At 38.1% G+C, this 13,642-nt stretch overlaps 1 pseudogene; it reads right to left on the bottom strand.

Moving 5' to 3' along the window:
* Positions 1–13,642, bottom strand: part of LOC116094310 — a 61,257-nt pseudogene that overhangs the window by 34,541 nt on the left and 13,074 nt on the right.

The following is a 13,642-nucleotide window of genomic DNA, read 5'->3' as shown; positions in this document are numbered from 1 at the left end:
TGCAGCCACCAGACCCGTCCAGGTTCACTACCACCGCCTTGACACTGAAGAACAAGTGCTGGTCGTGCTTCTACCTTCTCGGGCTTATGGTCACCCTCTAGGGCGCCACAACAAGGCCACTGGAGAGCATGGTTTCGCCTTGGGTCACCCTAATACCCATATACACCCCCTGGGCGGCCTCAAGGCAAAGATCCTGACCCACCCAGGCTTTCTCCCCATGGCCAGGACCTGATAAGTCAGTGACAGAGCTGGCGTTAAGTCTCGGCCACCTAAGACAGGGCGGCTTCAAGTGGGGAAGTCGACTCAGAGACGGGTAAAAGCTTGAGCACTGCCCTCCACCAGGCTCAGGTCCCCCATGAGACCCTAAGTGACCCCCATGGTCAGGTTTGAGAAGCCTCTCCCGGGATCCTTCCAGATGCCTTTAAGGGGCCGACTCCTTAAATAAACAGAAAAGAGGGAGATGTTGGGGACCAAATGACACTTGGTTGAACCTGCCCCAGCTGGCCCTGCATTGCTGAGAGAAACATCCTGCCCCAACTAATTGAGAACCCTGAGATTAACATCCTGCCTGACAATCACAAGGATCCGGCTTGGCCCTGAGAAAAAGAACATTCACAGAAATCCACTTCTTCTCCAGCTGTCACCCCGGAGCTCAACCCCAGAAGATTTTGTAACTTTCCATCTCCCTCCTTCCTCTCCCCCTCCCCTTGTAAACTTCCTTCTCCCTCCTTCCTCTCCCCCTCCCTCCAAGATTTTTGCTTTAAATATGCTCTCCTCAACCAAGTAAATGGCTCTTGACAAGCAATGCTTCCTTGAGTCCTGTCGTCTCTCTCGCACATTCTTTATTCACAGGTTGTGACCCTCCTCATTCCCCCGAATAACGTGACCTGCAGGCCAGGTCACAGCTGGATCTCACATATTAACAGTTGGAGTTGTCAATATCCCACTCTCATCAATGGATAAGTCATCCATAGTGAAACTAAGTGCTGAAATAATGGAATTCATAGATGCTCTGACACAAATAGCCCTAACAGATATCTGCAGAACATTTTATCCAAACACAAAAGGATATAGCTTCTTCAAAGAAAACCATAAAACATTCTCAAAAATTAGAATATACACTTGTCACAAAGCAAATCTCAAAAGGTATGAGAATATTGAAATAACCTCATGTATCTTATCACACTACCATGAATTAATACATGATTTCAACAAAAATAGAAACAACAGATACTTCAAGGAAGCTGAACAACTCTTTATGTAATGATCACTGGGTTGAGGGAGAAATAAAGAAATTAAAGACTTCCAGGAACTTGATGAAAAAGAATGCACAATATACCCAAAACCAATGAAACACAATGAGAGCTGTGGTAAGAGTAAAGCTCAGAGGAAAAGTGCCTTGATAATGAAATTATGAAGATGCCATGCTAGTAAATTAACAGCATATATGAAATTCTAGCACAAAAATAAGTAAATAAAACCAAGAGGAGTAGGAGGCAGAAATAATCAATCTGAAGGCTGAATTTAATAAAAGAGAGACAAAGAGATGAATATAATGAATCAATGAAATAAAGAGTTAGTTTTTTGAGAAAATATACAGGACATGCAAATCTTTATTCTAACTAACTATAAGACAGAGAGAAAGAATATCCAAATAAACAAAATCAGAAATGAAAGGGGGACATAATAGGAGACAATGAGTAAATTCATTGATCCTTATTTCATACAGTGAAAATCTGTATTCAATTGAATTGGAATATCTAAAAGAAATGCATAAATTTCTTGATAGATACCACTTATTAAATTTATGTCAAAACCAATTAAACAATTTAAATAGATCCATAGACCATCATAAAATACAAACAGTCAATAATGTTTTCCATTGGTGAAAAAATAAAAGGAAGGAAGGAAGAAAAAGAAGGGAGGCTAGGAGGGAAAGAGAGAGAGAAAGAAAGAAGGAGAGAGAGAGAAAGAGAGAGAGAGAGAGGGGGGGGGAAGAGAGAGAGAGAGAAAGAAAGAAAAAAGAAACTAAGAAGTAAGAAAGAAAGATCAACCTTAGGGACAATCATACTTGTGTTTCAAACAAGAGCTAATGTATAATCCTGAAATTGTTTCACAAAATAGAAAATGGAAATGCTGATACCAAAATCAATGAAAGACTCAACAAAGAACTATATATCAATATTCTTCATGAACTTATGCAAAAATACACATTGAAGTATTTGCAAAACAAAATCAAGAACATTCAAATACATCATTCACCATGATCAAGTAGGCTTCATCCCAGGGATGAAGGTATGTTTTAACATGTGAAAATCTGTCAAATGTAATCCACCATCTAAACAAACTGAAAGGAGAAACAACATGATCATCTCATTAGATGCTGAAAAGGCCTATGAAAGAGTCCAACACACCTTTATGGTAAAAGTGTTGGAGAGATCAGGTATACAGGGACATACCTAAACTACAAAAGTCATCATAGAGCAAACTGATACCTACCATCAAACTAAATGGGAAGAAACTCAAAGCAATTCTAAAATGAGAACCCAGACAAGACTGTACATATGTATTTAAAATAGTACATGAAGTTCTAACCAGATCAATAATACAACTAAAAGAGATCAAGAGAATACAAATTACAAAGAAATCAAAGTATTATTATTTGCATATGATATGATAATATATATATGACCACAAAAATAATATGAGAGGACTTCTACAGCTGATAAACACCTTATACAAAAAGTCTGGATAGATAATATTTAACAAACAAAATCTCTAACTTTCTTATATACAAAGAACAAAGGGCTGAGGAAGAAATCAGGAAATTATACACTTTATAACAGCTACAAAAATAGCTACAAGTCCAAGAGTATCAAGGACCTCCACATAAAACCAGATACTCTGGATCTAATATAAGAATAAGTGGCAAAGTGCTTTGAACATATTGGCACAGGGGAAAATTGAACAAATTGACACAGAACACCAATGGCTCAGGCTCTAAGACCAACTATAGACAAATGGGATCTCATAAAATTGCAAAGCTACAGTAAGGCAAAGGAAGCTGTCAATAGGAAAAAAGGCCAACTTACAGATTGGGAAAAAATCTTTACCAACCACACATCTGGTAGAGGGCTAAATATCCAATGTATACAAAGAACTCTTAGACTCCAAAGAACCGAACAACCCTATTAAAAATTGGAGTACAGAGTTAAATATAGGATTCTCAACTGAGGAAACTGGAATGGCACCTAAACAAATCTTCATCATTCTTAGTTATCAGGGAAAGGCAATTCAGAACAACCATAGGAATCCATCTCATACAATTCAGAATGGTTTACATCAAAAAGTCAGGTGACAGTAGATGCTGGTAAAGATGTGGAGAAAGAGGAACACTCCTCCATTTCTTATAGGATTGAGAGCTGGTTCAACCATTCTAGAAATCAGTCTGGCAATACCTTAGAAAATTGGACATAATATTACTTGAAGACCCAGATATACCACTCCTGGGCATATACTCAAAAATGCTCCAAAATATAACAAGGACACATGCTCTATCATGTTCATAGCAGCCTTATTTATAATAGCCAGAAGCTGGAAACAACACACATGTCCCTCAACAGAGGAAAAGATACAGAAAATGTGATACATTTTTTTATTAGATATTTTCTTTATTTACATGCAAATTTCTCCATTCCCAGTTTCCCCTCCAAAAAACAAAGACACAAACAAAAACAACAAAAACAAGCCCCTGTTGCCTCCCCCCTCCCCATGCCTGCCACCCCACCCTCTCCCACTTATGGGCCCTGGCATTCCCCTACACTGGGGCACAGAACTTTTACAGGGCCGAGGTCCTCTCCTCCTATTGATGATCGAATTGCAATCCTCTACTATACACATGCTGCCAGAAAAATCAGACCCCTCCATGTGCAGTCCTTGGTTGGTGTTTGAGATCCTGGGAGCTCTGAGGGTATTAGTTAGTTCATATTGTTGTTCAGTGGTACATTTACACAATAGAATACTACTCAGCTATTAAAAACAAGGATTCTATGAAATTTGCAGGCAGATGGATTGATCTAGAAAATAACATCCTGAATGAGGTAGCCTAGTCACAAAAGAGCACACATGGTATGTACTCCCTTATAATTGTACATTATACAAAAAGCTCAGAATACCCATGATACAATTCACAGATCATATGAAGATAAAGAAGGAAGACCAAATTGTGGATGTTTCAGCCCTACTTAGAAAGGGGAACAAAATAATCAAGAATTGTTGAGTGAGTGAGGGATATGGAACAAAGAGAGGAGGAGGGAATAGGGGTACAGGAACAGGTATGGGAAGAGACAGGGAGAAGTACAGAGGGTTAGGAAATTGAAAGGAGGTATGTAGCAGTAGGAATGGTTAACTGGGAGTCTCCACTACAAAGACCCAGATGCTAGAAAAATAAAAGGGTCCGAGGATCCAACAGGGATGATATTGGTTGTAATACCCAACAAAGGTGAGAGAGAACCTATAGAAGTTAGGCATGTGATGTGCTAAAGTCTGTTCAATTTGTCCAAATTTGGTCTTCCTCTTGATTTTGCTCCTAAAATGTTATGTAGCAAAAGCAAGTAAAAACATTTAAAGCTGAAGAAGAAGAAGAAGAAGAAGAAGAAGAAGAAGAAGAGGAGGAGGAGGAGGAGGAGGAGGAGGAGGAGGAGGAAGGTTTCAGGATGTGGCCATCCATCTAACTCAAAGAAATTAACCCAGAATTTCTCCTGTCTAGAGGCAATGCAGAGACAAAGAGTGGAGTACAGAATGAAGGAAAAAGCCATCCAGAGGCTGCCCCACCTAGGGATCCATCCCATCCACAGACAAAAAACCCAGACACTATTACTGATGCCAAGAAGTACTTGCTGACAGGAACCTGACATAGCTGTCCACTGGCAGGTTCTCCCAGAGGCTGACCAATACAGATGTGGATGCTCCAAGTCAACCATTGGACTGAGCATGGGGACCCCAGAGGAGGAGTTGGGGGAGTACTGAAGGAACTGAAGGTTTTTGCAACCTCATAGGAAGAAGAACAATATCAACCTAGCAGACCCCCACCCACCAAGGGGCTAAACCACCAATCAAAGAATACACATGTAGGGAACCATGGCTGCAGCTGCATATATAGCAGAGGATGTTCTTATTTTGCATCAGTGGGAGGGGAGTCCCTTGATCCTGTGGATACTCAAGATCCCCGCATGAGGGAATACTAAGGTGGTGAGGCAGGAATACTTGGGTGTGTGAGTAGGCAAGCACCCTATTAGAAGCAGGGCCTGAAAGGGTGGTATAAGGGAGTTGTGGATGGGAAACCAGGAAAGGAGATAACATTTGAAATGTAAATAAATAATATAACCAATAAAAAAGAAAACAAAAAAGTCAATGAAATGATGCATAAGGATATTCTGCTATATGCTGATTAGTGCCTCTGTAAACTTTCATTAAAGAGCCTTCAACCAGCAACTGATGGAAACAGGTTCAGAGACCTAAAGCCAAAGGCAAATATTAGGTAGAGCTCAGGGAATCCTGCAGAAGAGGGGGAAAGGAAAGATTCGAGGAGTCAGAGGGGTCAAGGACAATACATTAACCCACAGAATCGAGTAATTTGAGTTAATAGGAGCTCAGCGAAGACTAAACCAACACCTAGGGAGCCTGCTTGTGACTGACCTGTGCCCTCTGCATATATGTTACAGTTGTGTAGCTTGCTCTTTTTGAGGGACTCCTAACAATGGATCAGTGCTGTCCCTGATTCTATTGCTGCCTTTTGGGATCCTTTGCCTCATTCTGAGTTGCCTTTGCAGAGTTAACACAAGTGGAGGTGCCTAGATTTACTGCAATTTGATATGTCATGTTAAGTTGATATCCACTGGAGGCCTGCCCTTTTCTGAAGAGAAACAAAGGAGGAGTGGTTATGGGTGGGGCAGAAATGAGGTGGGGTTAGGGTGGGGGTAAGGATGGAGGGACATGTTGTTGGGATGTAAAAAAATCCTCCAAAAGAAAAGCAATAGTTTAAATAAATACATATTTAAATATAAAAAGTACAAATTAGGAAAAAATATAATCTCTTTCAATTTCAAAGATAATAAAATTACTATCTTCCATTGAAACATTCTCAATATATCAAAGTACTGCTGAATTATATTAAGGTTTTCATGTATTTTAATATAACGTGGACTCTTTACATTCTAAATAGACAAACAATAATTCAAAAATCCTCACATACTACATTAAGTAAAGTGATTTTGAATATGGTAAAAGCTCTAGGTGTTTTGCATTCATTTAGTGCCTGAAAAAATATACTTTTCTCTTTGTATATATAAACAAAAATATGTCAGGTCAACTAACCCTTGAAGTCTCAGTGTTCCAAAATAATGTTGAGTTCTTTGGAAGAACAAATTCATATTTTGAACTTGTGAATTTGTATTCTCCAACTTTGACAAAGGTGATTTCTCCAGCGTTATCCATGTGCCAGTTGAGGATATCATAATATCCACTTTTCATATCTCCATTGTAATGAAATTCTAATTTGGTTTCATCATGTGTAGTAAATTGTATTTCATTAATGAAATTCCATATCTAATAACGAGTAAGAGAATAGTTAAAAAAGGAAAAGAGTAATTTGTAGGCATTTAAATACTTAGAAAATAAAGATTTGTAAAGAAAGTAGATTTCATATGCAATTCATCCTATTCCCTTTCTTCTAATGCTGCTTTTGTTATCAACTCTGATATCCTCTAGCCAAAAGAGGTATATAAAGAGAAGGAACAATTTGGTAAATTAAGATATGCTGTGCTTGTAATATGCATAAGGGCTTATAATGTTTGAAAAAGTGTGAAATCTATCTTACAACTAATTTTACATAATTATTTTATTATCATAAGAATACATTAAATTATTACAACATAATAAATAGTATTTTAGACATACTATTAAATATTTGTAAAATTTAATTTAAGCTTTTCCCCTTGCTTTTGGCCTCTGGACAATTTTAATATGACAATGATGTATACTACAATAGTACATTTTTGGTAGTGAAAAATAAGTTTATACTATGGTTTAACAGTATAATATCTTTATATCAAGAGAAAAGAGTATGTTGAGAATAATTTCATTTCCCTTACCCCACTTTCCCTATGTAAAGATACACAAGATAAAGTTCACAACATTAACCCCCTTACCCCACTTTCCCTATGTAAAGATACACAAGATAAAGTTCACAAAATAAAGATAAAGCTGACACACATTTCTTTATTTTGAAAATCTTAGCCTAGAAGAGAGACTGGACAATCAGGCTCTAAAAGTTAAATTCTATAAGTTTATGTTGCTGTTGTGTTATAATTTTCCCCCAAATTCAAACTGTTTATCATTTCAGGAAAGCTCTTTAGTTAGTAAGGTAAATATCTCAAAATAGCTCTAGGAAGTCCATGAAACAGAGCAGATTCACTAGATAGAACCTTAACAGAGTAAGCAAGGAAAGCTGAGAGCCCTTCTCAGAGTGTCATAAAGTGCAAAGAAGAATCAGTCAAGATAAGGTGCAAAGATGACTCTTGAGATGAGTCTATCTGCTGGGGAGAAACTGAAACAACCTGAAATGCCTGGAAGTTATTTAGACCATCTAGGGAAGGACACACCTTTAAGATGACTCAAAGCTCTTCTCAAGGTTCAAAGGTTTTTGTAAACTCTCACCCATGCTGGGGTTGGCCTGGGTGTTGAATCTGTCATAGAGTCATTTCTGTTCCTGTATCTAACTCCTTACCTATATTCCTTTAAGTTACCCCAATAAAATCCATTGACTCACTGAGTTGGTCTTTGGTGGTGTCTGAATGTGGTGTGTTTAGGGCACCCTATCTGGGTGAGTAGATGTGTGTGTTGCATCTCCACAGGAAATGTCTTTTCATATCACAGATGCTATTGCTGAAAGAATGTTGAAAGAGGAGGTAATGCTGAATGATTTGGGAAATTGTAAATTCTTATTTCTCTGAAAAGTCCACTTTAGCTGGGCTACAAAAGATTAGTGGGAAATTATCTTGAGAGTAAACATCTGAACTATAGGTTTCCATTGTGCAGAAATGGTCATGGAGCGGTCCATTTTGTTCATGTGACTGATGTTAAATCTCTAGGATCAAGGAAACATTGAGAATAACCCTTTCTTAATGAGAAAATAAACTTTGTCTAACTCACATCTTACCTCATTAACTTTAGTTAGGTAAGAGCATGCTTTCTTTAGCATAAAGGAAATCAATGACACAGGGTACACCCTTGATCTTCATTTGCCCTACCTGCTGCAGTTGGATTTCTCAACCAAGGATCTAATGTGGTCTCAAGCTCTCCATAGACCAACAAGACTGGAATTTGTAGTCTTTTGGTTCTTTTAATTATTGTGACCACAAGCAAGGTATACACTTAACAAATATTGTTTGCCTTATTTGTAAAGAGAAGACTATTATTCTTCTTAATCTTTATTTGTTTTTTTTGTTTGTTTTTTTTTTTTTTTTGATTTTTCGAGACAGGGTTTCTCTTTGTAGCCTTGGCTGTCCTGGAACTCACTATGTAGACCAGGCTGGCCTCGATCTCAGAGATCCACCTTGCTTCTGCCTCCCAAGTGCTGGGATTAAAGGCATGCGCCACCACCGCCAAGCTTCTTAATCTTTATAATAGGTGTTGAGGCTATGTATCTGAAAGAATTTCCTAACTGAATATATTAAGAAAGTATTTTAGTTACCATTTACTACTTTGTTTCACCTGGCCTCATGTTTTCTTCTGGCTCTTTTCCAGGCTATTTTCATTTCCCATGTAATATATGTCAAGAATTGTGAAAATGTGATACTTAGGCTAAGTCCATGAAATGTTCTTCCTACTCTTTATCAATAGTCAAACAAATATAGAGTCAAAGACATCCAAAGTCTGACTCTTCCCTTGATCAGCCTTCTTAAAGTTTCAATTTCTTGAAATTATTGGATGGTACTACACATTTTTCTAACACCATATAATTCTCAAGAATTTAGAAATGCCAGGTGGATACTGGGCATGTCCCTCAAACCATAGACTAATGTGTGGTTTACAATGTAGACTTATATCAGGAGGAGTATGATGACAAGAAGGAACAGGAGAAGTACAACAAGAAGACCAAAAGATAGTGTAATTTAGAAATGTTCTAGTAAATAACAGAATTTCAAAAGTTTTTTAGTCTTGTCCCATTGGTAGGATAATCTTGAAACATAAGTAAATACAGGGTATTGCCTTGGTTTCTTTAAAAAATATTCTATATTGATACATTTACCAGCTTTTCAGATTCACAGAATGAAGAGTGTTACCTGGGTGATGAAGAACAACCATCACTGGATATAGTGTGTGTCTACATGAAAATGAAATTTAAGTGGAAATGCAAGGGTCCCAGCCAACATGGCCACTGGTAAATTGACAGGGTAAAGCACTTTCCTTATACCTCCATCTACACTTAGGAGGAGGCAGAGCAGTCAGGAGGCACAGGCCTCAGAAGCAGCAGAGAATCCAGCACAGGATCCTTTCTACCTCCTTGTCCAACTAGGAGAAGGTTCTGCAGATTTTCATCTCTCTCTGCCCCTTCCCCACAAGCAGTGAGCTTGCCTTCGGGGAGTGTTCCAACCCAGAGACTCAGTTCTAACCTGAGGAGAGCTGATCTCCCAGAAGTGCTGACACAGGCTTACAGACCCACAGGAGGAACAAGCTTCAGCCATAGATAGCAAGAACATCTAACACCAGAGATCAACAGATGGGGAAAGGCAAATGCAAGAATCTTACCAATACGAACTAAGACTGCATGGTTTCATGAGAACTTAGTATTCCCACCACAGAAAATGCTGTATATCCCAAAACACCAGAAAAGCAAGAATGGATTTAAAATCATGTCTCATGATGGTGATAGAAGAATTTAAGAAGAGCATGAATAACTCCCTTAAAGAAATACAGGACAACAAGGTAATCAGGTTCAAGCCCTTAAAAAGGAAATACAAAAATCCCTTAAAGAATTACAGGAGAACGTAACTAAACAAGTAGATGTCCTTAAGAGGAAGCATGAAAATCCCTTAAAGCATTACAGCAAAGCACAATCAAACAGGTGAATGAACTGAACAAAACCATTCAGAACCTAAAAATGGAAGTAGAAACAATTAAGAAATCAGAAAGTGAGACAACTCTGGAGTTAGAAACCCTAGGTAAGAAAGCAGGTACCATAGATGCAAGCATCATCAACAGAATACAAGAGATAGAAGAGAGAATCTCAGGGGCAGAAGACACCATAGAAAACATTGACACAACAGTCAAAGAAAACACAAAATGCAAAAAGCCCCTAACCCAAAACATCCAGGATATCCAGGATACAATGAGAAGACCAAAACTATAATAGGTATAGAAGAGAGTGAAGATATTATCATAATTAACAAGATCAGAAATGAAAAGGGAGACATAACAACAGACACTGAGGAAATCCAGAAAATCATGAGAACCTACTACAAAAGCCTATACTCAACAAAACTGGAAAACTGGGATGACATGGACAATTTTCTAGACAGATACTAGGTACCAAAGTAAAATCAAGACCAGATCAACTATCTAAACTGTCCCATATCTTCTCATGAAATAGAAACAGTCCTTAATAGTCTCGCAACCAAAAAAAAAAAAAAAAAATCCCAGGACCAGATGGGTTTAATGCAGAGTTTGATCAGGCAAAGACCTAACACCAATACTCCTCAAGCTATGCCACAAAATAGAAACAGAAGGTACTCTACCCAATTCGTTCTATGAAGCCACAATTACTCTTATACCTAAACTACACAAAAACTTAAGAAAGAAAACTTCAGACCAATTTCCCTTCTGAATATCAATGCAAAAATACTCAATACAATTCTTGCAAACTGAAACCAAGAACACATCAAAATAATCATCCATCATGATCAAGTAGGCTTCATCCCAGGGATTCAGGGATGGCTCAATATTCAGAAATCCATCAATTTAATTCAATATATAAACAAACTCAAAGAAAAAATCATATGATCATCTCATTAGATGCTGAGAAAGCATTTCAGAAAATCCAACACTCTTGTATGATAAAAGTCTTGGACAGATCAGGAATTCAATGCCCATACTTAAACATAGTAATAGCAATGTATAGCAAACCAGTAGCCAACATCAAACTAAATGGAGAGAAAATTGAAGCAATCCCACTAAAATCAGGGACTAGACAAAGCTGCCCACTCTCTCCCTACCTATTCAATATTGTACTTGAAGTCCTAGCCAGAACAATTAGACAAAAAAAGGAGATCAAAGGATACAAATTGGAAAGAAAGAAGTCAAATTATCACTATTTGCTGATGATATGATAGTATATTTAAGTGACCCCAAAAATTCCACCAAAGAGCTCCTAAACCTCATAAACAACTTCAGCAAAATAGCTGGATATAAAATTATCTCAAGAAAATCAATGGCCTTCCACTACACAAAAGGATAAACAGGCAGAGAAAGAAATTAGGGAAACAACACTCTTCACAATAGTCACAAATAATATAAAATACATTGGTGTTACTCTGACTAAGCAAGTAAAAGATATGTTTGACAAAAACGTCAAGTTTCTGAAGAAGGAAATTGAAGAAGATCTCAGAAAATGGAAAGATGTCCCATACTCATGGATTGACAGGATTATTATAGTAAAATGGCCATCTTGCCAAAAGCAATCTACAGATTCAATAAATCCCCATCAAAATTCCAATTCAATTCTTCACAGACTTAAAAAGAACAATTTGAAAATTTATCTGGAATAACAAAAAACTCAGGATAGCCAAAACTATTCTCAACAGTAAAGGATCCTCTGGTGGAATCACCATCCCAGACCTTAAGCTGTACTACAAAGCAATTGTGATAAAAACTGCATGGTATTGGTACACCTCAGGCAGGTAGATCAATGGAATAGAATTGAAGACTCAGCAATGAACCTACAAACCCATGGCCACTTGATCTTTGACAAAGGAGCTAAAACCATCCAGTGGAAAAAAGACAGCATTTTCAACAAATGGTGCTGGCTCAACCAGCAGTTAGCATGTAGAAGGATGCTAATTGATCCATTTCTAGCTCCTTATATAATGTTCAAGTCCATGTGGATCAAGGACCTCCACATAAAACCAGATACACTCAAACTAATAGAAAAGAGAATGGGGAAGAGCCTTGAGCACATAGGCACAGGGGAAAATTTCCTGAACAGAACACCAATAACTTATGCTCTAAGATCAAGAATCGACAAATGGGACTTCATAAATATACAAAGCTTCTATAAGGCAAAAGACAGTATAAATAGGACAAAATGGCAACCAACAAATAGGGAAAAGATCTGTACCAATCCTATATCTGATAGAGGGCTAATACTCAATATACACAAACAACTCAAGAAGTTAGACTTCAGAAAAACAAATTACCCTATTAAAAATGGGGTACAGAGCTAAACAAAGAATTCTCAAAAATGTCTGAGAAACACCTAAAGAAATGTTCAACATCCTTAATCATCAGGGAAATTCAAATCCAAAAAACCCTGAGATTCTACCTCACACCAGTCAGAATGGCTAATATAAAAAGCTAAGGTGAGAGCAGATGGTGGCGAGGTTTTTGAGAAAGAGGAACAGTCCTTCATTGCTGGTGGAACTGCAAGCTGGTACAATCACTCTGGAAATCAGTTTGGTGGTTCCTGTGGAAATTGGACATAGTACTACCTGCGAACCCAGCTATACCACTCCTGGGAATATACCCAGAAGATGCTCCAACATGCAATAAGGACACATGCACCACTGTATTCATAGCAGCAGTATTTATAATAGCCAGGAAATGGAAACAACACAGATGTCCCTCAACAGAGGAATGGATACAGAAAATATGGTAAATCTACACAATGGAGTACTACTCAGCTATTAAAAACAATGAAGTTATGAAATTCTTGGGGAAGTGGATGGACCTGGAAAATATCATCCTGAGTGAAGTAACCCAATCCCAAAAGAACACACATGGTATACATTCTCTGATAAGTGGATATTAACCTAGAAGATAGGAATACACAAAGTACAAACCACAAACCATAAGATACTCAAGAATAAGGAAGACCAAAGTGAGGATACTTAGTTCCTTCTTAAAAGGGGGAACAAAATACCCATGGAAGGAGTTATAGAGGCTAACTATGGAGCAAAGAATAAAGGAAGGACAATTCAGAGACTGCTCCAACTGGGAATCCTTCCTATATTCAATTATCAAATCCAGACATTATTGTGGATGCCAGCAAGTGTTGGGTGACAGGAGGCTGAGATAGCTCTCTCCTGAGAGGCTTTGACAGTACCTGACTAATATAGAAACAAAGGCTCACAGCCATCCATTGGGCTGAATACAGGGTCCCCAATGAAGGAGCTAGAGAAAGGACCCAAGGAGCTGAAGGGTTTGCAGCCCCTTAGGAGGAACAACAATATGAACTAACTAGTACCTTCAGAGCTCCCATGGACTAAAACCCTATCCAAAGAGTACACACAAGGGGACTCATGGCTCCAGCAGCATGCATATAGCAGAGGATGGCAATCCAGGTGATCAATGGGAGGAGAGGACCTTG

Source organism: Mastomys coucha, unplaced genomic scaffold (assembly GCF_008632895.1).
Source record: "Mastomys coucha isolate ucsf_1 unplaced genomic scaffold, UCSF_Mcou_1 pScaffold16, whole genome shotgun sequence".
Classification (NCBI taxonomy): domain Eukaryota; kingdom Metazoa; phylum Chordata; class Mammalia; order Rodentia; family Muridae; genus Mastomys; species Mastomys coucha.
This window is presented reverse-complemented; position numbering and strand designations above follow the sequence as displayed.